This window comes from Artemia sp. Qi Xiang Cuo, chromosome 10, assembly GCF_049724085.1.
Source record: "Artemia sp. Qi Xiang Cuo chromosome 10, ASM4972408v1, whole genome shotgun sequence".
In the NCBI taxonomy this organism is placed as follows: Eukaryota; Metazoa; Arthropoda; class Branchiopoda; order Anostraca; family Artemiidae; genus Artemia; species Artemia sp. Qi Xiang Cuo.
Window position 1 is genome coordinate 32,097,875 of NC_142803.1, and position 25,699 is coordinate 32,123,573.

At 36.1% G+C, this 25,699-nt stretch overlaps 1 protein-coding gene across 3 annotated transcripts in view; it reads left to right on the forward strand.

Annotated features, from left to right (window-relative positions):
* Positions 1-4,566: 4,566 nt before the first annotated feature.
* The window catches only part of LOC148947674 (uncharacterized), a 47,877-nt gene continuing 26,744 nt past the window's right edge, over positions 4,567-25,699 (forward strand). Inside the window, exons 1-2 of one of the 3 annotated variants that reach the window (XM_089096191.1) lie at positions 4,568-4,616; positions 22,237-22,349. The gene's annotated coding sequence lies outside the window, so the exon portion shown is untranslated. Of the gene's footprint in view, positions 4,617-22,236; positions 22,350-25,699 lie in introns of all 3 variants that reach the window. The other 2 variants (XM_089096192.1, XM_089096190.1) reach the window with 2 other exon arrangements.

Consider the following 25,699-nt stretch of genomic DNA (forward strand, 5'->3'; position numbering starts at 1 on the left):
GGTTATATCGACAGTGGGATTTTTGTTATATGATCTTTGAACTATTTTTAACAAAATAGCTATCTTAAATTTTTTATTGGATGCATTTGGGAAAAAAGTGTTTAGGGGGGGTGAGAGCTGGTTACCCTCCAATATCTTTTGACGCTTAAAAAGTGAACTAGAACTTTCAATTTCCAATAAAATGAGCCCTCTCGGAAGTTTGTACGAGCATTGCTTCCATAAGAACCATATATGCTTCCAGTGTATAACTTATAACCCTTACCCCTAAAGACTTGGGGGGGGGAATGTCCTGCTCAAACATATAATTTCCTGAACTTTCAACTACGTTGAACAAAATGGCTGTATCAAAATTTTGATTGGATCTGTTTGGGGAAATGGTGGGCGTGGAAGGGGTGGCAATTGCCTTAGAATCACTTTCGACTATTAAAAAGGGAACTAGCTATTTAAATTTCCAATCGAATGAGCCCTTTCTGAAGTTCCTACGACAACGCCGTCTATATAAAACCTTATATGCCCCCTGGGCATAACTTACAACCCTTGCCCTGAGAGCTGTGGGGGACTTGTCATCCTCAAAGACCTAATTTTCAGAACTTAAAATTACGTTGAATAAAATTGCTTTCTTAAAATGTTGATTGGATATGTTTGGGGAAAAAGTGTGCGTTAGAGGGGGGTTAGTTGCCCTCCAATCACTTTCGACTATTAAAAAGGGCACTATCCCTTTGAATATCCAATCGAATGAGCCTTTTTTGAAGTTTCTTCGACAAGGCCTTCTGTAAAACCTTATATTCCCCCAAGGCATAACTTACAACCCTTGCCCTGAAGGCTGTGGGGGAGTGTCTTCCTCAAAAACATAATTTCCATCTGGAAATAAACTACGCTGAACAAAATGGCTATCTCAAAATTTTGATTGGATTTGTTTTGGGAAATGGTGGGCGTGGAAGGGGTGTTAATTGTCTTCCAATCACTTTCGACTATTAAAAAGGGCACAAGCCACTCCAATTTCCAATTGAATGAGCCCTTTTTTGAAGTTTTTACGACAACTTCTTCGATACGAAGTGCCCTGCTCTAAAGGAAAAAAAAACAGAAATAATACATTGTGCCAACATCGTTCTTATTTGCCCCCTGGCTATAACTTAAAACCCTTGCCCTGAGGGTTGCGGGGGAGTGTCCTCCTCAAAAACATGTTTTCTATCTGGAAATCAAATACGTTGAACGAAATGGCTATCTCAAAATCTTGATTGGATGTGTTTGGAGGAATGATGGGTGAAGGGGAGAGGGGGGGGGGGTAGTTGCCCTTCAATCACTTTCGAATATTAAAAAGGGCACTAGAAGTCTCTATTTCCAGTCGAATGCGCCTCCTTTGAAGTTCTCACGACGACCACTTCCATAGGACGTGCCTCTGAAGGAAACAAAAAAAAACAATAATAAAAAATTGGAGCCGTATGGCCTTTACTATAGGCAACGCTATAGCAATGCATCTGATAGTAGCATTAGCAGTAATAGCAGTATTAGTAGTGGTAGTAATAGTAACATTAACATCAGCAGTTGCGTCAGTAGTATTAATAACACTAGGTTGCACATAGTGCCTTTTGGTTAGTTCAATATCTCTAACAGAGGCGGATGAAGAAATGAGGGACCCAAAAAAATCTTTGGGGGCTTGGGGTCCCCTCGGCCATCCTGGATCCATCACTGATCTCTTAGCCTTTTTAGAGACCCAGGATCAAACTTACACCCCCTCCCCCCGTTTCCCAATGACAAATCCTACAACTAAAAATGGGCAAATTGCATAACTTACAGCCCTTGCCCTATGGGCTGTGGGAGCTCCTGGCATCGCCACAGGCATAGTTAATAGACCTTTCAACTATACTGAAATAAATGACTGTCTCAAAATTGTATTGGATTTCCTCAGAGGCAGGCATTCAAAAGGGTCGTAAGAAGGAGGCTTGTTGACCTCCAATCACTTATAACACTTAAAAAGGGCACTAGAACTTTCAAATTCCAATCAAATGAGCCCCTTCCGAAGTTTTTACAACTTCTTCCATTCAAATTGGCTTGGTAAAAAAAAAAGAAGAAAAAGTGAATAATGCAGTTACCCTACAGTCTTTTTGGTCACTTAAAAAGGGCACTAGAACTAATAATTTCTGTTTGAACGAGCTCTCTCCTAATATTCTAGAAACATCTGCTCACCTCTGGGGAAAAAAAGAATAATATAATAAATATGCAAAATGACAAAATATCCCATTTTTGTAGAAAAAAGAGCTCTAAACATCTAGAGTAGGGTCTCCTAATACGATGAATCTGATAGTAAAAAAATTCATGAAAAATTATAATATATAGTATCTGAAACAGACCTTTTTGTGCAAGAATTTTTAATTCTTTTGCTTTTCTGTCAAGCAGTGTCCAACTGCATCTTATAGGTATTAGTCAAATCAAAAATTAAAATGATGAATGTGTCCAAAACTGAAAATATAAGTTTTTAATAGGAGGGACTCTGAAAATTTACATTCAAAGTCTAGCCAGTGTAGTCTTGCAAATTATTTATTACTTATCTATTATAGCTTTAATGGACCATCCCTCAACAGGCTTGCTCCGTTTGTACCTAAGCTTCGAAACGGACACCGACACACGTCACGTCGTCAGGGAGGCTCAGACCCATCCCCAAATCTCGTAATCTTTAAGAGTTTCCCCATAATTTCATATATTTTTATACTCCTATGTTTTTTTCACTTTTTAGTAAATATATATATTTATCTGTCTTTAATTTGAGAACAAGAAGAAATGTTGTTCACAATACACTCTAAGTTCAATTTAGCTTGAATAATTAAAAACGTATGTTTGTTGACACGTTGTTATATACAAGGGCGGATCCAGGATATTTTTAGGGGGGCGCAAAATAGGTTGATCCGATAAACTTGCGTTAGGAAGAAGTTTAATTAACGCAAACTTGCGTTTATTAAGTAAATTACACTACTTTAGACTACGTTGGGGGGAGGGGATGTGTGCCCCCCTCGTCCCTCTGGATCCGACACTGGTTATATAAAGGGTCTTAAAGCACTGTACTTTTTTTATGCACACCAATTTTGTTGTGAAGATTTGAGATTGTGATAAATATCTGTAGTCTTTCTTAAGACTACATCCAGTGTTGCCGTCAATTTCCTCAACAAAATATCCCAAAGTTCTTATTTATCTGGTTGTCAAATCTTTAAAACGGAACGCAAGACTAAACTTCATACGTTTCTTTCTTTATTTTGTGTTTCATTCTTGGATTTTTCCTTATGCCTAAGGGAAGAAATAGGTATGGGACAGATGTCAAGAAGAGCGGAGAGAGCTGAAAATATACGCTGCAATTTGGATAAATGCCTGAAAATGGGTAAAAGTGGAATTGACTTCGGTTTTTAAATCTTTAGGATTTTTTTTTCTTTACCTAGCTTATTTTTGGGAGGAAAGTGGTGGTTGGATTGAAATTTGTTGAAACATGAAAAAAATAGCTGAAATATGCGACATTTCTAAAAAAAAATCTTGTTTAACACATTCAAACTGGAATTCTACGTGCAAACCTGAAATATACGTACACGTAGGAGGGTTTTTAGATTGATGTTACCTTGTTACACATTATCTAATACTGCTACATAATAATAATAATAATATAATATTATTATTATTATCATATTTTGGGAGTAAAGCGGTGGTTGGATTGAAGTTTGTTGAAACATGAAAAAAATAGCTGAAATATGCGACATTTATAAAAAAAATCTTGTTTAACACATTCAAACTGGAATTCTACATGCAAACCTGAAATATACGTACACGTAGGAGGATTTTTAGACCGATGTTACCTTGTTACCTATTATCTAATACTGCTACATAATAATAATATAATATTATTATCATTATCATATTTTGGGAGGAAAGTGGTGGTGGGATTGAAGTCTGTTGAAACAGGAAAAAAAAATAGCTGAATCATATGATATTTATATAAAAAAACATGATGTTGAAAATAGTGCCCTTCTGAATTTGCCATGGTGAAATGGTGCCATTACCCCATTTTAAATTTTTGTAGGAAAACTGAAGTTCTATACATTTACATCTAAGCTTACATGTTTCTGAAAATACCTTTGTAAAGGCAATAATTCAAGCGTGGCAACCCTAATGCTAACTACTTATGCAGTCTCAATTACCATCATTTTTTAAATCCTGTATACGTCAAAGAATCAGTTTTGAAAAGAAACAAAAAATATAAATGAAGCATTTATGCATAAGCTTGCCATTTCACATAATAAAAATCTAATTCATTTTTAGCCAGGCTATACATTTAATTAATTACGGGCAATAAAAGAACATAAAAAAAAATAAACTATACATTCCACTTTAATTACAAGTTACAGCAGGGAAGCTCCAGCCATTTGAGCTGTCCCAACCCTTTTAAGTAGCATTTTTCAAAGATCAAGAATGTTAAAGCTCGATGGGTAGAGCTACAAGCCAACCAATACCTAAATCGCAGGTATCAGCGCTCTTAGTGATCCGATTGCAACAGTTAGTATGATTTTGTACTCTGAATAGGTAACACTCAAGGCTGGATAGAGAACACATATTTTACATATTTGAAACGGTCCGAGGTCAGTATATGACAATAATTCGGATGAAATCTTCCTTGCGTTTACCGATTTTTAATGCAACTTGGAATTAATTTTGTCTCTTAAGAATAAATTTGTCAGATCTTCAAAAAGTGAATTCGAGAAGATTGACTAGAGTTTGATCATTCCTGTGTTTAGGATGACAATGTTTTCTGAAGAAAACACAATAATAATAAACCAATAGCATCATTCGATTCCCATATTGGCACTATTTTCAAATAAAATGGTGGCTACCGTGAGAGTGCGCCTCCTTCTTTTAACGGTGAATTTAGCCCTAAATAATGAATTTATCTGTTGTTTTCCGTCGCTAAATTCGTCGTATTTGTTAACGGTTATTTATATTCCTTACTTGCTAAAAGTACCGTCTCAAAAGAATTGAGATTATCTGGATAAATATATTGTTTACAAATGATTTTAAAATATGGATAGCAATGAAAATAAACATGAAAATCTGATTCATAGGAACATGCTGCTTATTTTAAAGTAAAATTTTATTACTCTACTATATCTTTTGTAGTTTGGTATAAAGCCTAGTGCTATATATGGCACCCTTGGGGCTGGGGCGCATTTTTACGGTAGCAACCATTATATTTGGAAAGACCGTTGATAGAGAAATTGAATAGTGCTATTATTTCGATATTATTGTCTTCCCTTTAGAAGAGCCGCTAAGCAACGGTGGCTTGCATCTCCCAGATCTTGATTCTTAAAGAAGGCTTAACAATGGATTTGTCCTACTGGTTTCAACCCGAGCAGGGTATTAAATAATTTTGCTTGAGAAGTAGGATTTGCCTGTTCTTTGAAATCGCTACGCAACTTTTCACAATAAAAGGAGGCAATCTAAGTGCAAGATTTCTTTTCTGAACTAGCTCTAATTATACCAAAAGGGTAATACCATTCAATTCCCCATTCTTTCCAAATATATAATTCGCTATCATGCCAATTGCGTCATAGCCCTCCTCCCTGATGCCAGGATTGTGTTTTTTAAGGGGTGGATCTAGCGCGACATCTTGGGGGAGGCCCAATCTGACAAGGGTGCCAATGAGCAAAATATTGGGGGGAGGGGGCAATGTCACAAATGTACCAATAATTGACCAAATTGACAAATTCATTCTTAAAAAAGATTAAAAAAAAGAAAAAATGAGAACACCATAAAACTCTTGGGGGGGGGTCCCCCACTTAATGGATCCACCACTGTTTTCTTATAGTTATTTATCATCAACAGTTGGTTCATAATGCCAAATTGAAGAAAAGAAAATGACAAAAACCAGCAAACTTTTCTAGATAACCCTGGGCTATATTCAAGTGTTAAGGAGAGGGGGCTGGGGTGCCAATGGCTTGGCAGCGAATATTAAATTTGGAAAGAAAGTTGAATGGACTATCAACAATTATTACTCTTTTTGTACTGATGAACATTTGAATTAGCGCCCCGTGTATAGCCCTTTAGAATCCTTTAGTTAGATGGTCTGTGACTCATTTTTCTATTTCATAAGAGTATCTGCTTTCAATTGTTTGTGTCATGAAAAACAAACTAAACAAAAAAACACATTGAAAAATGTAAATACGTAAACGTAAAAATGTATACGTAAATCAAGACTTAACTGCTTCTATACTTACATAATGCATACAAGATGATGATCTGATTTTATACTATCAGTGGTTTCACATTGAGTGATTTGAACCTATCTCACTAGTTTACTAAACGTCGGTAAGAATTTAAACTTGAATCTGATTGGTGAGTTAATTTTAGCTGACAAATCAAAGATCATTTACGTTTTTAATTTAAGTAGCTTACGTTATGGAATGTCGATGAGAAACAAGGGCCGTTTTTTAACTCATCAATGTGCTAAGATCTTACATCTTTTGTCAGAAAACGCTTAAAAGTGAAATCTTTGAACTACGATCTTACATCTTTTGTCGTTTTATGCAAACTTCTTACATCATTCTGCTGATCAGCGGTCTGAGAACAATGATGAGTATATCATCAAAGTTCTCTCATCATTGTTCTATATGGCCAAACAGTGGCGGTCTTCACATTTTTTGCTAACATCAGTGAGCTGTAAGATCTTAGAACAAAGATGAGTTAAAAAACGATAATCTTTGCAGAAAGATGTAAGATCTTAGTGCTAAAAAACGGGCCTACAGCTTCAAACCTTATGGATGACTTGCTGCAGCCATTTTTATTGTATCAGCAATAGTACTCTGCAGATCAACTATTATTTTCTAAAAGCATGTTAAAAATCATCTTCAACATAAAAATTTTGCGGAGCACAAGCCAGAACTTTGAAATCTATATGGGTAAAGTCGTGAATTTGAGAACTCTGGCTTTTACATGTTGAAGTTCTATTGCTTTCAGTCATTTAAATAATATGAAAATACAACCTTGAACATTTCGACGTTGAAATACCTTATCGTGTGGATATTTGAATGAAGAATCTAGACGTTTTGGCTTAGACTCGCTTGGAGTTTCGTAAAGTCATCTCCTTAAGTTAGGAAACATGACGTTAGGTTGAATAGAATTCATTTATTCAGGCAGTGAAGATTGGGTATATCATATATGAACTCGAAAGGTGTTAATAATAGAATAGTAATTGAGCATTTTATGACTAAAAGACGGAAGGGATGAGTCATAGTAGTATATGTCTTTGCAAAGCTGAATAGTGGAGACAGTAATGACTCGAAGGAATTTTACATAGAGTTGCGGAAATAGATATTGAATATCCCAGGTGGCACCGTTGTTAAAAAGGTTAAATACTCAGTTTACTACGAACACTTATAGATGATATTCTAGCTTAGGTCGAGTTTGCCGAGGAGAGAAAAGTAAAAATGGTAATAGACTGCCACACTTTTGTTGACATGAATGACCTAGTAGTAAAACGCAATAGGGCATGTATGTGTGCTGTATTGATGTTAAAAGTAAAGATGATTTTGGAAAACAGTTTTTGATATAGGCTACCCCCGATGTTTTAGGAAGGAAAGTTCCAAAAGGAACTAGGAAGGTACTGGTACATTATATGCACACTTCTAAAAACTCAAGTTTGGTTCAAATAAAATGCTAAAAAATAAAGCTAATGAAATCAAATAAAATAGGATGAATATATAATAGTTTATAAACAAATTTGGGCTATATATTTGCACATTAGGGGGGGTGGGAATTAAAGCATAGCATATATTAAATACACAACCTAACCTAGGTACCTTTCCCCCCCCTCTTAAACCCCAAAAAACAATCGTTTAAATATTGTAACTCATTGAGAAATTACGGCTTTGCAGTCAATATGTATAGCGGTCTCTTGAGAATAGCTTGTTTGACGGGTTTTTCGTGACTGGTTTCCTTGTACAATATATAAAACTGTCCATTTAACGCATCACTAGGAATATATGCATAAAAACATTAAGTTTGGCAGAAGAGAATTTTTTTTTTGACTTGAAAGAAATGTTCAGACGAATAGGAAAGTAAGTGTTGAAACTAAGATCAGGATACTGGAAGTCATTGGCTACTGGTGGGTTATATGGTCACTTTTATATATTGTAAGAGGAAACCAGTCACGAAAAACCCGCCAGACGGGTTAATTGCAAGAGACCGCTATAGAGAAATGCAATGCAAAGTCTGGTTTTCATTGCGTTTGCGATATTTAAATTTTTGTTTTGGGGGTTTAGGGAAGGAAAGATACCTAGGTTAGGTTAGGTTACATACTTAAAGTAAACCTTCCTCTGTCAAATTCCCTCCAGACAGTTCCATCCTCACTGAGAATCCCCCTCCCTGTAAAATTGCATGCGGACGATAATAGGTTGAAATAATAGGTTTCCGAAGATCGAGCTTTTTGACAATTAAGTAATAAAAACAAGTTTTTTTTTTAACTGAAAGTAAGGAGAGACATTAAAACTTAAAACGAACAGAAATTATTCCGTATATGAAAGGTGCTGTCCCCTCCTCAACGCCTCGCTCTTTAAGCTATAAGTTTTTTATTGTTTTAAAACATAGAGTTACGAGAAAGAATCAAATTTAGCGTAAAGAACGAGGCGTTGAGGAGGGTACAGCCCCTTTCATAGATGGAATAATTTCTGTTCGTTTTAACTTTTAATGTCGCTCCTTACTTTCAGTTAAAAAAAAACTTGTTTTTTACTTAATTTCTGAACGTTTTTGAATTAATGCAGCTTTGATTTTGACTCATCGTACATGAATGACTAAAACAAAATTTGCATATTATTTTAACTTTTTTTTGGCTAAATGGCTTTCTCGAAATTTTGATCGGACTATTTTGAGAGAAAAGGGGCGGAGGAGGGGTCCTAATTGCCCTCCAATTTTTTGAGTTGCGTACAAAGGGCACTAGAACTTTTAATTTTATTTACGAGTGTTTTTATTAGTAATAAATAATACGTAGCTTACGAATTAACTTGAATAACGAACTTTAGTATTTGTATGTTTTAACTGCGTATATTAGGGGCTCGCCCTCTAGTCAATACCTCGCTATTTGCGCTAAAGTTCAAATTTTGTTCCAATTCTTTAAGAATGACCCCGTAATTACAAAGGACGTTTAATGAGAATAAGTAGCACTTATGAAAGTACTAAAAAACTTTAGCGTAAAGAGCGAATGATTGAGTAGGGGGCAAACCCCGTCATAGACGTAATAATTTCTGTTTGTTTTAAGTTTTGATGTTGTTCCTTACTTTCAGTTGAAAAAACTTGTTTTTCTTATTGAATTTCTGATCGTTTTCTTAAGGAATGCTGGGAAATCCGTCGCTTTCTTCATAGAAATGCCCCTTCCCCCATGAAAACCTCCTCCCACTTGACCCCTGACCCTCCCCCCCCCATTACCAGAAAAACTCCCCCTGAAAACCTCTGTTTACTTTCCAATAACCAATACTGTATGTAAACATGGGACAAAGTTCATAACTTGCAGCCCTTCCCCAAGGGACTATGGGGGATTAGGTCATCCTCAAAGACATAGTTATTATGTTTTTCGACCATGGTGAACCAAAATGGCTATCTCAAAATAATGACAGGGTGACATTGGGAAAAAAGGAGCGTGGGAGGGGGCCTAGCTGACCTCCATTTTTTGGTCACCTAAAGATGGCACTAGAACTTTTAATCTCCGTTCAAATAAGTCCTCCTGCGATATTCTAGGACCTCTGGGTCGGCGATCACCCCTGGGAAAAAACAAAAAAACAAATGATCACGCATCCGTGATCTTTCTTCTAGCGAAAAATACAAAATTCCACATTTTTGCAGATAGGAGCTTGAAACCTCTACAGTAGGGTTCTCTTATACGCTGAATCTGATGGTTTGATTTTTATTAAGGTTTCTTGACTTTTATGGGGTATTTCACCCTTTTTCGAAAATAAAGCAATTTTTTTAAGGCACGTAACATTTGTTGAGTAAGACTAAACTTGATGAACCTTTTATATTCGAAATCAACATAAAAATCTGATTTTTTTTATGTATCTATAAATATCAAAATTCTGTTTTTTAGAGTTTTGGTTACTATTGAGCCGGTTCGCTCCTTACTTACAGCTCCTTACCAGGAACTGTTTGGTAGAAGGGGATTTGGAAGGAGAATCGTCAATCTTCCTTCATTTTTGGGAATATTTTTGGACTAAGCCTATAATATGGGCAGAGCGGGTTGATAGCTCCTCTATTTTTGAAATAACGAATTTTAATGTAAAATAAAAGATTAATTCATATGCTAACCAGCAGAAATGGTGGAGAGGTGGTGGCATCATGAGTACCACCAGGGTATTTCCCAGGAGGGTGGGGAGGGGCAAGGAATACCGGGTGCTTTGTCTTTACTGAAATTTAAATAGGAATATTGCTCAATTATCAATTTTACGGAAAACGCTAATTAATCGACGAGAAGAAATGAATCGTGCTATTGTAAGTTATTATTACGTATATAAAGGGGGTTCGCCCCCTCGTCAATACTTCGCTCTTTACTCTAAAGTTCTAATTTTGTTCCAACTCTTTACTTTCCCCTAGAATGACCCCTGAATTACAAAGACCGTTTAATTAGAATAAATAGCTCTTTTGAAAGTACTAAAAAAGCTTTAGCGCAAAGAGCAAGGTATTGACTAGGGGGCAAACCCCCTCATATACGTAATAATTTCTGTTAGTTTTTAGTTTTAATGTTACTCTTTACTTTCAGTTGAAAAAACTTGTTTTTTTTATTTAATTTCTTGTCGTTTTTTAAATAATGCTGGAAATCCGGCGCCCTTCTCCCCCTCATAAAAATTCCCTCCATGAAAACTTCCTCCATGGAAAAATCCTCCCACGTAACCTCTACAGTAGGGTTCTCTGATACGCTGAATCTGATGGTGTAATTTCATTAAGATTCTATGAGTTTTGGGGGGTGTTTCCCCCTTTTTTCGAAAATAAGGCAAATTTTTTCAGGCTCGTAACTGTTGATGGTTAAGACTAAACTTGATGGAACTTATATATTGGAAATCATGGTTGCAGCGGCAGCTGCAACCTAGTAAAGAGCTAACCACAGCCCATAGTAATTAAAAGTTGAAAAACGTGTTTTTCAATAAACTGTCTAGTGAGAAAAAATTGTCATATTACACTGAATCAGGAATGGTAACTATTGTTTCGGTTAATCTTAGAAGTAAAAGTCTATCGTGAAAAGAAATTTATAGTGATTTCGAAAAAGAGCCTGAATGAAACCCCTTGAAAATGGCGTCAAATCGAAATAAAAAGTGCACCATTGGAATCAGCATGGTCGGAAACCTTTAGTCGGATAATTAAAGTCCCCCACCTTGAACACCAAGGAAAATGACTTTTTTGCATGGGTAGAACTGATCTGTCTCCCTTTTTTCTTTCTTTTTTTCTAGAAGGGCTAGGGGGTGGCCAGAGAATTATAGAGAGTTGTGTAATAGTTCATTCGAAAGGAAATCGAATTTTTATGTGCCCTTTTTGAGCGACCAAAAAGATTGGAGGGCAAATAGCCCCCCTCCCCACAGGCCCCCTCCTCCCAAACTAGTCCTATAAAAATTTTGAGATAGCCATTTTTTTTAACATAGTTCAAAGGTCAAATTAATATGGTTTTGATGATGATATGGACCTCCATAGTCCCTGGGGAAGGGCTGTATGTGGTATCGGGCGTATCGATATCGCGCGTATCGGTATTGGGCCTATTGGTATCACATGTATCGTATCGGGAATATCGGTATCCGCTGTTGTTTCTTTTCAGTCATTTTCTAGGCTCATTTTTTAAAAGAATGTACAGGCAAGGTACCATGGCTGCAGTGGCAGCTGCAACCTATTAAAAAGCGAACCACAGCCCATAGAAACCAAAAGTTAAAAAACGCGTTTTGAAAAAAAATTGCCTAGTGAAAAAAATTCCCATCTGACACTGACTCAGGAACGTTAACTGTTATTTCGGTTCATCTTAAAAGCAAAAGTTTTTTTGCGAAAAGAAATTTATGTTGATTTCGAAAAAAAAGCCTCACACTCCTCGAAAATGGCGTCATATGAAAATGAAAAGTGTACCATTAGATATAACATGGTTAAAACCTTTTACAGGGAAGTTACAGTCCCTCTCCCTGAACAGCAAGGAAAATCACTTTTTTTTGCATTGGTAGCACTGATCTGTCTCCCGATTTTTGTTGTTGTTTTTTTTTTCAACAGGTCTAGTGGGCTACCAGTACATAATAGAGAGATTCTTAATGGCTCATTCAAAAGTTATTTCTCATATCTACGTTCTTTTTATAAATTCTGCCATCTGCACGTGCCATATGGCACTAAAATGGCACTTTTTGTGCTATTTCTCAAAGGATGGCACTAGCAGGCTACCAAAACATCGTTGGTAGATCTTTATAGCTCATATAAAAGATATTGCACATATCTACGTCTTTCACATAAATTCCACCATAATCAAGTTCAAATGGCACTAAAAATGGCACTTTCGGTGTCGTGTCTCAAGTGGAAAAGCTACACTGTAAAAAATTTGATTTCGAACAAAATGTTTTGCTCGACTTCAAACAAGTAAAAACAAATCCAATTTTTCTGTTGGAATTGTGACTTGCTTATTTAATTCAAACAAGTTACAAAAAAAAATCCAATTTTTCTGTTGGAATTGTGACTTGCTTATTGAATTCCAACAAATTCATGAAATTATTAATATTTATGTACTTTTCAGTAGAAAAAATGTAATTTTCACCGTAAATAGGCTATATCACTCAACACGGTTTCAACTTCAACAGTAGTTTGAAGTTTCTTGAATATCATTTTAAATTTGACTATAGGACCATTGAAAGTAATATGTTCAGCATAAGTTCAATTCAAATATTTGAATTATAGCAGAAAAAGGGGAATGCTAATTGAATTTTGAGTATAAAAAGATAATTATAAAAATAAGAAAATATATTTTTACTTTGAAATAACTTAAGATTCCTTGTCTGAGAAATTAACGTCCGGACACATTGGTAAACGAGATATCTTTAAGCTATTACAACCACTTTTTTTAAATACATTTTTTGTGAGTGTTTGTAGGTAAAAAATTTCTTAAGACGCTGTACTTATCTCACCAATACTAACGGGGACTACGCATTAACATATGAATCCAATTTTTTCAAATTAGGAGCAAAATTCCTATTGCGGTGCCACCTTATGTTTTTGCGACGAACCTCATTTTTGTAATGAGACCCAAAAAGCGTTTAAAAAAAGATTTCTTCCCTGGATTTGCCATAAATTTGCTGCTTACGCTGAATAACCAAGTAAGCAAATATATCGAAGAACTGAAGACGCCTGTAAGGGTATTTCAGTCCTTTACGTACACTTAAAGGAACCAACAACTTCCCCAAAAAAAGAGAATTTTCCAAAATGGTGCACATTTCAACTGGACTCAGAAATACTACACTTTAATAGCATAAATCGTGCTTCAAAAACTCCGGTTTGCTACAGGATTAATTAAAAAATAGGACGTTAGCCCAATAAGTTTTATCAAACAGTTCATAGTGTTAAACTGTAATTAAGGAGCGACTCAGCTCAATTGTAACCGAAACTCAAAAATGGAATTTTGATAACAATTGCTAAGAATAGGGTTTTTATGCAGATTGCAAATATATAAATTTCATTGCGTTTAGTATCTACCCATCAAAGGCTCCAAGCCTCAGAAGAAAAAGAGATTTTGATGGATTAAGGGATTTTGAAAACAGGGAGCCTGATTTTCGGAAACAGTAGAAACACCGCCCAAAAAATCAAAAAATCTTAATATAAATTAGACCTTCAGATTTAGCCTATCAGAAAATGTTAATGTGGAGGTAATGATCTCCTATCTGCACAAACGTGGAACTTATGTTTTTCCCAGAAGACTGATCACGGATGCGTTTTTATTTTTTGTTTTTTGTTCTAGTGTCCTTTTTAAGAGACCCTGAAGATTGGAGGGCAACTAAACCTCCTCCCAAGACCTAATTTGTCTCTTATTTTGTTTTCGAATGCTATGATTTGAGATCATTTTGACAAAAAAAAATCATCTCCTTCAACTACCTACAAACGTATAATATTGGAACATAATATTGCCTTTTCATTGGAAAAGGCACTTGTTTCATTTAAAAAAGTTGGGGAAACAACCGAAAGTGCACTTTGTGGGAAGGTGCTATCAAGTCAATTTTATAGATAAGATAAGATTTATTCATAATCAATTAATCATACAAGAAAATACATTGTGCTAATCCCCCAAAGGCTCCTAGGCCTGTATTAGAGGGGGAATACATACCGTTTAAATCAAACACTAAATCAATAGAAAAACATTAAAATAGGCCTACATTGAATAATCCAATCAATACATACAATCCAATCACAACATTCCTAATCCCCCCTCGAAAGGCTCCATGGCCAGGGATATAAAGGGGAAGAAAATGTGATATAAAAAGTGATTAAGTATAAATACAAGCTTTTAAATGAGCCCTTAAACGGCTTTCTTTTGTTACAGTAGCCTTCTAGTTTCTGCTAGTCAGTAGGTGGTTTATAAGGCCCTGTCTTCATTATGGCTTTTTCAGGCGAAGTCGGCCGAGTAAAGACAGCTTTTTGCTCATCGGAAAACAAATGTTCCTGAAAAAAATGTATTGTTTTGTGAAGTATGGATAATGAACCTTATTTTATAGACTAAAAGTTTTTCTTAGCTGTCAAGATTGTTTGCAGTATTTTTTAAAGCTGTCTTATCTCCCCTAGATCGGTGATAATTAGAAATTAAATTAAAAATAAGTTTTCAACTGAAACTAAGAAGTGACATTAAAACTTAAAACGAGCATACGTTATTCCGTATAAATAAAAAAGATCATGGCAGCGTTGTTTCTGCATTAAATTTTAATCAAAAACGACCGAAGATTAATTTAAAAAAAACAAAGTTTTTCCGAGGGAAGTAAAGAGCGAAGTTGAAACTTAAAATAACGGACAAAAATTATTACTTCACAGCATATTTAATATACATTAATATAACTAGTACAAATAAACCAATATACAAAACTAGCGCTTAGTTGGTTTATTTGTACTAGTTATATTGATATATATTAAATATGCTGTGAAATAATAATTTTTGTCCGTTATTTTAAGTTTCAACTTCGCTCTTTACTTCCCTCGGAAAAACTTTGTTTTTTAAAATTAATCATCATTAAGATCCGGTTCTTTCGATGTATCTATTGGTTTCAAAATTCCGTTTTTTAGAGTCTCGGTTACTATTGAGCTGGGTCGCTCCTTACTTACACTTCGTTGCCACGAACTGTTTGATCCAGCTAGTGCCAAACGAAAAGAAGGACGTCCTGGAATGAAGAGGAAAGAGTTCATGTCAAGAATATAAAGGAAGTAGGAAGTCCAGGGGAGGGGAAATCCAAGTGGGATGATTTGAACAGAGTAGGACGGGGAAGCAACGTGCGTAGCTGTGAATAGCTCAAGCGGTTTTGTACTGGGATGAATAATTAGTGTTAAGAGTATTAGATAATGGCTAACAAGGTATCCTGAGTCTAGATATTCCTCCTCCGGGTACGTAAATTTCAGATTTGCGTGTATAATTCCGAGTTAGAATGTATTAAACTTTTTAGGGGTTCGAAAAATAAGTGGAGGGCATTTCATAGCGCCGTTAACTAGTATCTGCTGAAGTTTTGTTCCGTATTAATTGACCTCATGTTGAAGTTTCCTTCATAGTTTCAAATTAGGAAAGTTTAAATTCAGTCCCTAAAAACTGTTTAGTAGTCTGCAGTTTCAAAATTCTCTTTTTTCTTAACCGAAAAAAAACATCCAAATTGTTTGTTTAATCCTCTTGATTAATAAATAGAGAACTATTACAAAAACTCGAACAAATACTAGCTCAACTTGTAACATGAAACCTTTTTGTAAAGCTTAGTAGATAGAAATTGCTTCATAATAGGCAGTCTAAGAAGTCAGGAGCTGAGCATCTAATCACAATTTTGGGCAGATAAGATCACGAAGCGCCTGGCATCTGTCAGTTTGAGGCTAAGTGACATTCGATTAAATATTTAATCTCTCTCTGTCCTTTGTCTTGGAATCTGATTATCTTCGATAGAGTCACTAACGGATGCCGGCTGCAAATTTCAAATGTCCTCAGAGAGGACAAGGGTGCCTGCGACTGCGAGGAGACAGACGTCACGCTCCATCCCCCCTTCTCAAGCAACTTAGAAGGCTAGGTATATGCAAAAAATCCTAAATATTGTTATGTTGGGAACAACGTGACTTATTTCTGGTTACGATTTGTATTACAAACTTTGTCCATACGGAGAACATTTTGGAGGCGTGTCCGCTTGAATTACTGCTCTGCTAGCCCCGTCGAGGGATATACGGCAGGAAAGACAACATTTCAATTTAATATCCGTTGAGGACTAGCATGCCAGGCCAGTAAACATGATTTTTTTTTTTCTGGGGGAACCACATAACAAATGAAATATTAATTGGAAAAAGAAGTGCCCATATACTCGAAAAAATTAATATATGATGGGGGTCCGGGCTCCAGACTCTGGGCTATAAATAGCTATCACATGACATGGCGCCCCAGATTCAATTCACAATCTCCATTTTCTAAATTTTAGCTAAGCAACAACCTTTATCAGGGGTACACGACCATTTATTCGAATTTTTGTTCAAATAGCCTATGTGACGTCGTGTCCACGCCCATTTCTAGTTTGTGTATCTAAATGGACTTCCACGGTTGTTTGAACGAATTTGTGCACGAGTGATCAAAAGTAAACTAAAAAAAAGGAAATGCAGAGAGGTTTCCGAAATAACTTTAACCTACTTTATTATCTCTCTCGCTTTTATTTCAAAGTCACGTTAAGTCAGTGGTTCCTTATACAAAATAACATAAAAAATGACTTTTAGGATTCATCTTTAGTTTTATTTATTGTTGGAAACCTTCTGCATTCTATTCAGTAAAAATGGAATCAAGGTCATTTATTGAAACTAAAATCATTTCTACTCCAATATTAATCCTCAAGTTTCCTGCAGTTTATAATTGAATTTCGTCTAGGCTCTTCTGAGAGTCTCATTAGTATTATGCTATTCATGGGCGGATCTAGAGCAGAATCTAAGGGGGGAGGATGTCACAAGGGTGCAAATAAGGAAATCTAGGGTGGATAATGTGACAAGGACGCCAATAATTGACGAATTTGACAAATTCATTTTTAAAAAAGAGTGGAAAAGGAGTGATAGCGCGAGAAAAAATCTTGGGGGCGGGTGCCCTCTTGGACCCACCAGTAATGCTTTTTTAAGTAACAGACTACATGATCTCGAATGTAGGAATAAAGGATTACACAAGAAAGGAAAACCTGAGCATAACGATGCAGTGGCAGTTGATAGATGGCAGTGACCGCAAAAGTGGGACTTTTGACGGGCTTGATTTTAAGATCAGGGCAATATTGTTTACTTGAAGTTTAAGTTCTTTCGGTAACCTCTCTTTTGGTCTACATTTGCTTTTTCTTAAACTAAGAAATGCACAATTTTGATATATAATCTCCTCTTAAACAATTGAATTCGTATCTGAGATATTTTTTTCTTTTTAAGTTGATCTCAAATCCCCCTGCGGCCAGACCACGAACACTAGAGCTGGGTTTAGATTGTTCTTCCCAAATGAATAGATCACGATTTTTCGATTACTGTATCGGCTGTCACTCTGTCCATCAGATAAGATCCTATGCCATTTCAGTATTTGAGTGACAGGGTCGCCATTCGGCCATCTACCTCTCCACATTCCATTTTATTAAATATAAAAGTTGTTATTCGTTTCCTTGGGTCTGACGGCGTCACTTTCAAATTCCACAATCATTAAGTGCGGACTCTTTTTCGATTAAACGTGAATATATTAAGTAGATTCCGATGTTTCTCTTCTTGTTTTGCTTTTTTGACTTCCAGATTATTAGCTCTGTCTGCCTGATCTACTGGGAACAAAAGGAGTAAGCTGGAGCTGGGAATTCCTATTGGAAAAGTGGTGCAACTAATTTGTTCTTTTAGTGTGAATTTTCGTTTCCTCCATGGAGGAAATTACTATTTAGGCTAACTACATAGTCTAAATTTTTACATAATTTGGAGGTGCTTTGTTACCTAATTTGGAGGTGCTTAATCGCAGCGAAATTCTGATTTGGTGACTATGTTATCCAAAATCTAATACTACTAATTACGATCGCAATGAATACAACCTGAGTACAAAATAGCAACTACACAAGCTCCTACTCCATTGTATTTTACTCAGAGCATCATCAAGGGCGTCCATACGGGGCGGGGGGGAGGCAGGGAGGTGCCAGCCCCCCTGGCTCAATGACGCTGCCTTATTATACAGAATGGGAAATGCCGATTAAACCTGATAAGCCCCCCCCTAAATTCAGCTTATGGGCGCCATGTGCATCATTCTGCACGTATTTTTATTTTAAAAATTCAATAAAAAGCCCTGCTTTGACGTTAAGCGTTGGTTAAAATTACTAGAAAATGCAGAGTATTGTAAATAATTAATTTTGTCTCGAGGTACGAAATTCGTACTCTTCCAGGTGCGCACTTAGAAAGGAGCGGAATATTCGGGTCTAGGCTCCCCCTGGAAAATTCCCCCACGGTAAAATCCCCGGAGAAAAATTCCCCCCGTATTTCCCCTAGATAATTCTAAATGTTCCTTAGAAGGGAAATTGAAAGTTCTACTCCACCTCTTTAAGTCGGAGGCAATGCTATAGCGTCGCCATAAAAATACAATGAGTGGTCAATGCATTAATATTTATTTATTTATCTTTTCTCTGAGGTACTTCATATGGAAAGGGTGGTCGTATAGACTTCGAAAGGAGCTCATTCGATTGCAAATTAAAAGTTCTAGTGCCCTTTTTAAGAGTCAAAAGCGAATAGGGGCATCAAGCCACCCCACGCCGTTTTCTCCCCAAACACATTTGATCAGAATTTTGAAATAACCATTCTGTTCAAATAGTTCAAAAGTCACATGCCATGCCTCTGGGTCTGACAATCCCCCTTCCAGCCCCGGGACAAGGACTGCAAGTTGTGCAAGTGGCCCATTGTTAAGATATAAGGTTTTTATGTAAAGGGTGTCTACTAAACTTTGGAGAGGGTGCAGTCAATTGGAAATCGAAAGTTCCAGTTCCCTTCTGAAGTTTCCAGTTCCCATCTAGCCTGCTTTCAAGCAATTACTACTGAACGAGTTGATGCCGACTACAGTGTTTTTAAAACGTTTCTTATTCCAATTCAACGGCCCTTGTGGTTTAGCAGTCATTATTAGAGCATTGTGACAAAAAGTCAAACTTTAGCACAAAGAGTGGGGTTTTGAAGAGGGGTGGTCCCCCTTATATATGAATTTGTTTATGTTTGTTTAAAGTTTTAATATTAGCCTACTCCTTACTTTCAATTGATAAAAGTTTTTTTTTTTAATTTAGTTTCTATTTGTTTTTCAAATTATGCCCAGGCTTAACCAAGATTTAATGCAGGCTACCAGCCCAAAAAACACACGATTTATTGCCATTAAAGTGTATGTACCAATAATTGTAAATTTATTGTCAGCTTCCTGCTTTTTCAGTTTTCTGATTGAAAATTCAAATATTGAATTGAAAATAAAACGTCGAACCAGACTTGACCATTTAGTCAAAATTTTAGATTAACAGTAGTTTTGTCGAATAAAGTCTTTAATAATTTTACTTGAAAAATTCGGAAGGAAGGATACGTATATATTGTTCATGTGGATAGAACTTCTGCGTGACTTGGTCTTCGACGTGGCTGAAGCCATCACGACCTCCACAATAGTGTTTTCTGATGTTGAAATACGTTATATACGTATGTATATATATATACGTTTAGACATTTTATTTAGGAAAAGAGGAAATCACCATTTAAAATCGGTGAAAGGTTCCTGATGGTACTTGTCACAAAAAATTGGAGGGCAACTAGGCCCCCTCCCACGCTCTTTTTTTCCCAAAGTCACCGGATCAAAATTTTGAGATAGCCATTTTGTTCAGTATAGTCGAAAAATCTAATAACCATGTCTTTTGGTGTAAAATGACCCCCCTCTCCCTTGCAGCCCTTCCCCGGGGGAAGGGCTGCAAGATGAGAACTTTGCCCATTGTTTACAAATAGTGTTTATTATTGGGAAGCATACAACCATTTTTTTTTTGGGGGGGGGGGGTGGGCTTGGGGTTGATTTCTGTGGGTAAATCTTCCTTGGGGAGGGAAATTTTTGGGGAGTGAATATTTCAGGGGAAATGTTACACTTGGGTTTTTAGACAGAATTACTATAAGAAATTCTTTTTAATTGTCTCACATTCTCTTTGCCAAATTTTTTGTGTGGAGATGTTCCGGGGGAATTATCAAGGTGCTTTTTTCGTGTGTTTTCTTTTTTGGAAAATAATCTCCACGAAAGGGGGCATTTCTGGAAATTTCTGGGGAGTGAATATTCCAGGGGAAATGTTACACTGGGGTTTTTTGACAGAATTACTATAAGAAATTCTTTTTAATTGTCTTAAATTCTTTTTGCCAAATTTTTTGTGTGGAGATGTTCCGGGGGAGTTATCAAGGTGCTTTTTTCGCGTGTTTTGTTTTTTGGAAAATAATCTCCACGAAAGGGGACATTTCTGGAGTGATCAAGAAACCGATTACAGATTAAAGTCTTATTCTAATGAAAGAATGCTAAGTAGAATTTTTCAGGGCGAATCGTCCACAAACCATTTTACAAGGAGGGGGGATTCTCGGCGAGGATGGAACTGTCTGGAGGGGATATGACGTGGGGAGTGCACTTTACGTTGGATGAAATTTCCAGGGAGGAGTTATCCGTGAGGAGGAGGGGTATATTTCATAGAGGGTGAGCCAGATTTACCTGTATTATTTGAAAACGAACATAAATTATGCCATATATGAAGGGTTGCCCCCTCCTCAATACCTTACTCTTTACGCTAAAGTTTGACTGTTTACTAAAATTGAAACACGGGGGTCATTTAATTAGAATAGGAAGCTTTTTTAAAAGTGCTAACAGGTTTGGCATAAAGAGCAAGGTATTGAGGAGGGGGTAACCCTTCATATCTGGAATAAATCTGCCAAAATTAATATGCAAATTGTGTTTTAATTTTGCATGTACGGTGACCCAAATTCGACCTGGATTAGTTGAAAAACGCTCAGAAATAAAAAGAAATAAGTATTTTTAACTAAAAGTAAGAAGCAACATTAAAACTTAAAACGAACAGAAATTATTCCGTATATGAAACGGGCTGTCCCCTCCTCAACGCCCCGCTCTTTACGCTAAAGTTTTTTATTGTTTTAAAAATTAGAGTTGTGACAAAGAGTCAAACTTTAGCGTAGGATCTTGAGGAGGGGACAGACCCTTTCATATATGGAAAAATTTCTGTTCGTCTTAAGTTTTAATGTCGCTCCTTACTTTCAGGTACGTATTTTGTACTTTTTCTGTGGCTTCTAAATTTTGCGTGTGGTATATTTCTCCATGGGGTAAATTTTATGGGGGGTTGTTTCAGGGGGATTTTTCTAGGGGAAAACGCTGGCTCCTGAATATTCAGCCTAAAATCGACAAATTAGGTGGAAAATATAACCAACTATATGAGAACAAATGAAAAAATCTTGGGGGGGGGGGAGGAGCGTACAGAGTAAAAAGCCTCCTTTAAATTTAACCGGCAAGGGCATATGGGTCCATGCTCTTTCCCCTTGAAATACAGAATTTTTTATGATTCTCCTACTTTTTTTTCGATTCCCCTCCCCCTCGAAAAAACCTCGAAATTCTGCGTATTTCGGATTTTTTTTTTATGTTGAAATTTTTTGACTTTTTTTATGATGAATCAACGGAGTTTTAGTAGTATGGACTGGTTGCCTTTTTTTAATTTTTTTTTTTTTTTTTTTTTTTTTTTTTACTTAATAACGTTACCTGGCTTTCTTAAACTTCTGAAGATTATGAATCTTTCCATGATTGTGATGTCAGATTTAATTTGTCTCAAGTGGCGTTCATGTGCAGTTCTAGTAAAACCTCCACGCCTTGACGTGTATACCTGTCCATGCACTTGCTCAGGCATGGGGTTTGAGCCAGATATTCATGTGAACGCCACTTTTAAGCTCAAATGCTGAATTTAACAACAAAAGAAGCTTCCTGATTATTAGAATTTGAATTCCTACATAGAGTTCTAGATTCTAGAAATGGATGGTTTACTGTGACGTGTTGCAGCCAAGCACTGTATTTGACATGTGAATGGGAAGAACTGCCTCGATATTGGAGTCCGGACAAAGACGCGTCTAGACATGTAAGTTGAACTAGATACGCACATGAACGTCATTTTAGCTTAAGAAACTTTGGTATACAGATAGAGAAAACGTCGGATGCCATTTTCAATGCAAAAAGGTCCAAAATCCCTTGTTAGTTAAATCTAAAAATCCCCTTTTGCAGCCGCAACAATATTTTGACGTAAAAGGGACATTATTGTTTGTCTGCATACTTTGTAGAATTATATACAGCGAGTCTTGCGAAGACAATTTTTAATTTTCTCAACAAAAAGTTTTAAAATTATTTTTAAATAAAAAAAAATCAAGTCGTTTTGGCTTTGTTTGACGACATTCTACATTACTGTCTTGTCATTAAATCAAATTATTAAATTTGGTAATTTAATAAATTAAATTATTAAACTTATAAATAGTCCGTTGTTACCAGACGTATCTAAGAAAAGACAGGAAAAAAAAAACAATACAAGTCTGTTCTGTCAAGTTCTGGTTTTTGCTAACAATCTATTCACCTCACTTGTCGCGCAGCAAATGTTTTGCGCATACTCCAGCCGACTTTTGAAATCTAAACGATGCACATGCAGCAGGGGGTCAAACCGGTTCACTCTTGATTCAAGTATAATAATATGGATTACTGAGAAATAAAAGTTGAGCAGAGATTTATTTTCAACCGTCAAAGAGTAAAAAACAGAACTCAGCAAAATTTTTAGTCATGAATATTTATCCAATTATTTATCATTCGAAAGTACAAAGAGAATAGTTTTCATCGGTTTTCGTAAAGTTAAGTACTAAATGGTTAGAAACTAGAGCTATAATGATGTGTCTTAATTCATGATTATATCTGTTGGTCGTTTTTCACCTCGATATCAGAAATTTGAACTAAGAGTAGGCACGAACGTATTTTTTTTTTGGGGGGGGGGAGGGGCTTCTCGAAACGCAAAAAGCAAAAATATAAGAATTAGTTACTTATGTATTTTACCGCCAACACTCACGAAGTGAATTTAGGTTAATCTAACAAAAAGTGTCAAAACATGATCAAAATATAATACTTTAGAAACAAATTTGGGCTATATATTTGCACATTAGGGGGGGGGGGAGTAACCTAGCCCCGACCCCCTAATGTGCAAATTTATCGCCCAAATTATATAATTAAAATGTATTATGTCACCCACCACAAGTTTTCTACTGAGCATAAGCTAATTGTTAGTACCAAGTATTGTTTAAGATAATATAGGAACAATCGCAATACTTTCGAAATTCTTTTTTGGGTTGCAGAGAGGGCAAGAGAGGGCAGAGAGGGCAGAGAGGGCAAATCCTCGGTTTACGTGCCTGCCTTCTAAATTCTCCGAAATGCTATTAGTGTGGGTACTCATGGAAACTTGGAATCAGGCCAGACAGGCCAGACATTGTCTTTACCTCTTAGAAGGCCAAAAATAAACAAAAAGAGATATTTTTTAGAGGAACAAATTTTGCAATATCTCTTAGAAGAATCTCACTTTTCTATAAAAAAAAGCCCAACCATTGTCCACTTAGGAGTTATTTTATAGTTTTGTGTCCACGTGAGAAGTGTATCTGTGGGTTCTCTAGCGTCGAATTAAGTTTTAAGTATTTTTTTTTCTTCTATTTTAAGTGTAGATCTGATACTCTAATCCCTAATTCAATCCAGAGAACCCTAAATTGAATCCATCTTCTCAATTGGCGGAAGAACAATATCACCATTTAGATTAATCAAATCAATTAGTTCGTTTTAACGAACTGTAAGTAAGGAACGACCCGGCTCAATAATAACCGAAACTCTACAAAACGGAATTTTGAAACCAATAGATACATCAAAATAATCGGATCTTGATACCAATATACCAATAGTACCAATATACCTGATACCAATTTTGATACCAATAGATACATCAAAAGAATTGAATTTTTATGCTGATTTCAAATGTATGAATTTTATCAAGTTTAGTCTTACCCCTTGAAAGTTACGAGCCTGAGAAATTTTGCCATATTTTCGAAAAAAAAGGAGAAACACCCCCTAAAAGTCATAGAATATTAATGAAAATCATATCAGATTCAGAGTATCAGAAAACTCTACGCTAGAGGTTTAAAGCTCCCATCTGCAAAAATGTGGAATTTTGTGTTGTTTTTTTTTCCATAAAAAGATTATGGATTCGCGTTTTTTTTTGTTTTTTTTTTCAGGAGTGATCGTATCGACCCAGTGATCCTAGAACAACGTGAGAGGGCTCATTCGAGCCGAAACTAAAATTTTTAGTGCCCATTTTAAGTGACAAAAAAATGGAGGGCAACTAGGTTCACTCACCTGCTCATTTTTTCCCAAAGTCACCGGATCAAAATTTCGAGATAGTCATTTTGTTCAACAGTCGAAAAATCTAATAACTATGTCTGAGGATAACTGAATCCCCCAAAGCTCCTGGGGTAGGGCTGCAAGTTATGAACTTTCTCCATTGTTTCCATATAGTATTCGTTATTGGGAAGTATAAAACGTTTTCAGGGGGATTATTTTTCTGATGTGGGGTCGGGGGAGGGGGTTACGTGGGATGATCTTTCCATCGAGGAATTTTTCATGGGAGAAGAGAATTTTCCCATGAAGGAAGTGCCTGATTTCCCAGCATTACTTAAAAAAACGATCAGAAATTAAATTAAAAAAAACAGTTTTTTCAACTGAAAGTAAGGAGCAACATTAAAACTTAAAACGAACAAAAAGTATTATGTATATGCGCCCTTCAACTCCTACTAAAACAATGCCCGCTTCTGCCGTAAGAGCTATTTTTTTTACATATTTTAAATATTGACAGTTTCCGTAATTTGCTCTGGGGCATGGAGCAACTGCCCCCCTCCTCCCTTACCTTCTTCAAAAATCTTGTCAAAATTAAGATAGGCCTACATTAATTCAAGCACCCACAGGATTACATCAGTTTCCTTTAGTAGCCTATGCCTTTGCCTTGATGGTATTATATAGTTCATTTTGTATTTTTCACTCACTGTCATTTTTACTTGACTTGGGAAAATCGGCACCAGCTTAGCCTTTTTCAGGATTTTGACGAAATTACGACACTGATCTGCATTCGTAACGACTTCGATCATATAGATATCTGTACTGTGGCTCTGATAGTCTTTTTGTGAAGTAAAAGTTTTCAGAACGCCAATGTAATATTAGAAGCAAACTGAAATGGTCACAATGAGTTCATCAAACTAATGATTCCAGAACAATTAACGGTTTTTAATTACAAAAGATAGCTTTATTGATTAGCCATTCTTAGATTTTATCACTGACATTGCATGCTTCTTGTTAGCTTTTTTAGTGTGTTCTTCTACCAATTAAAAGGAAGAGAGAAAAAATCAGTAAATCAGTCGCACA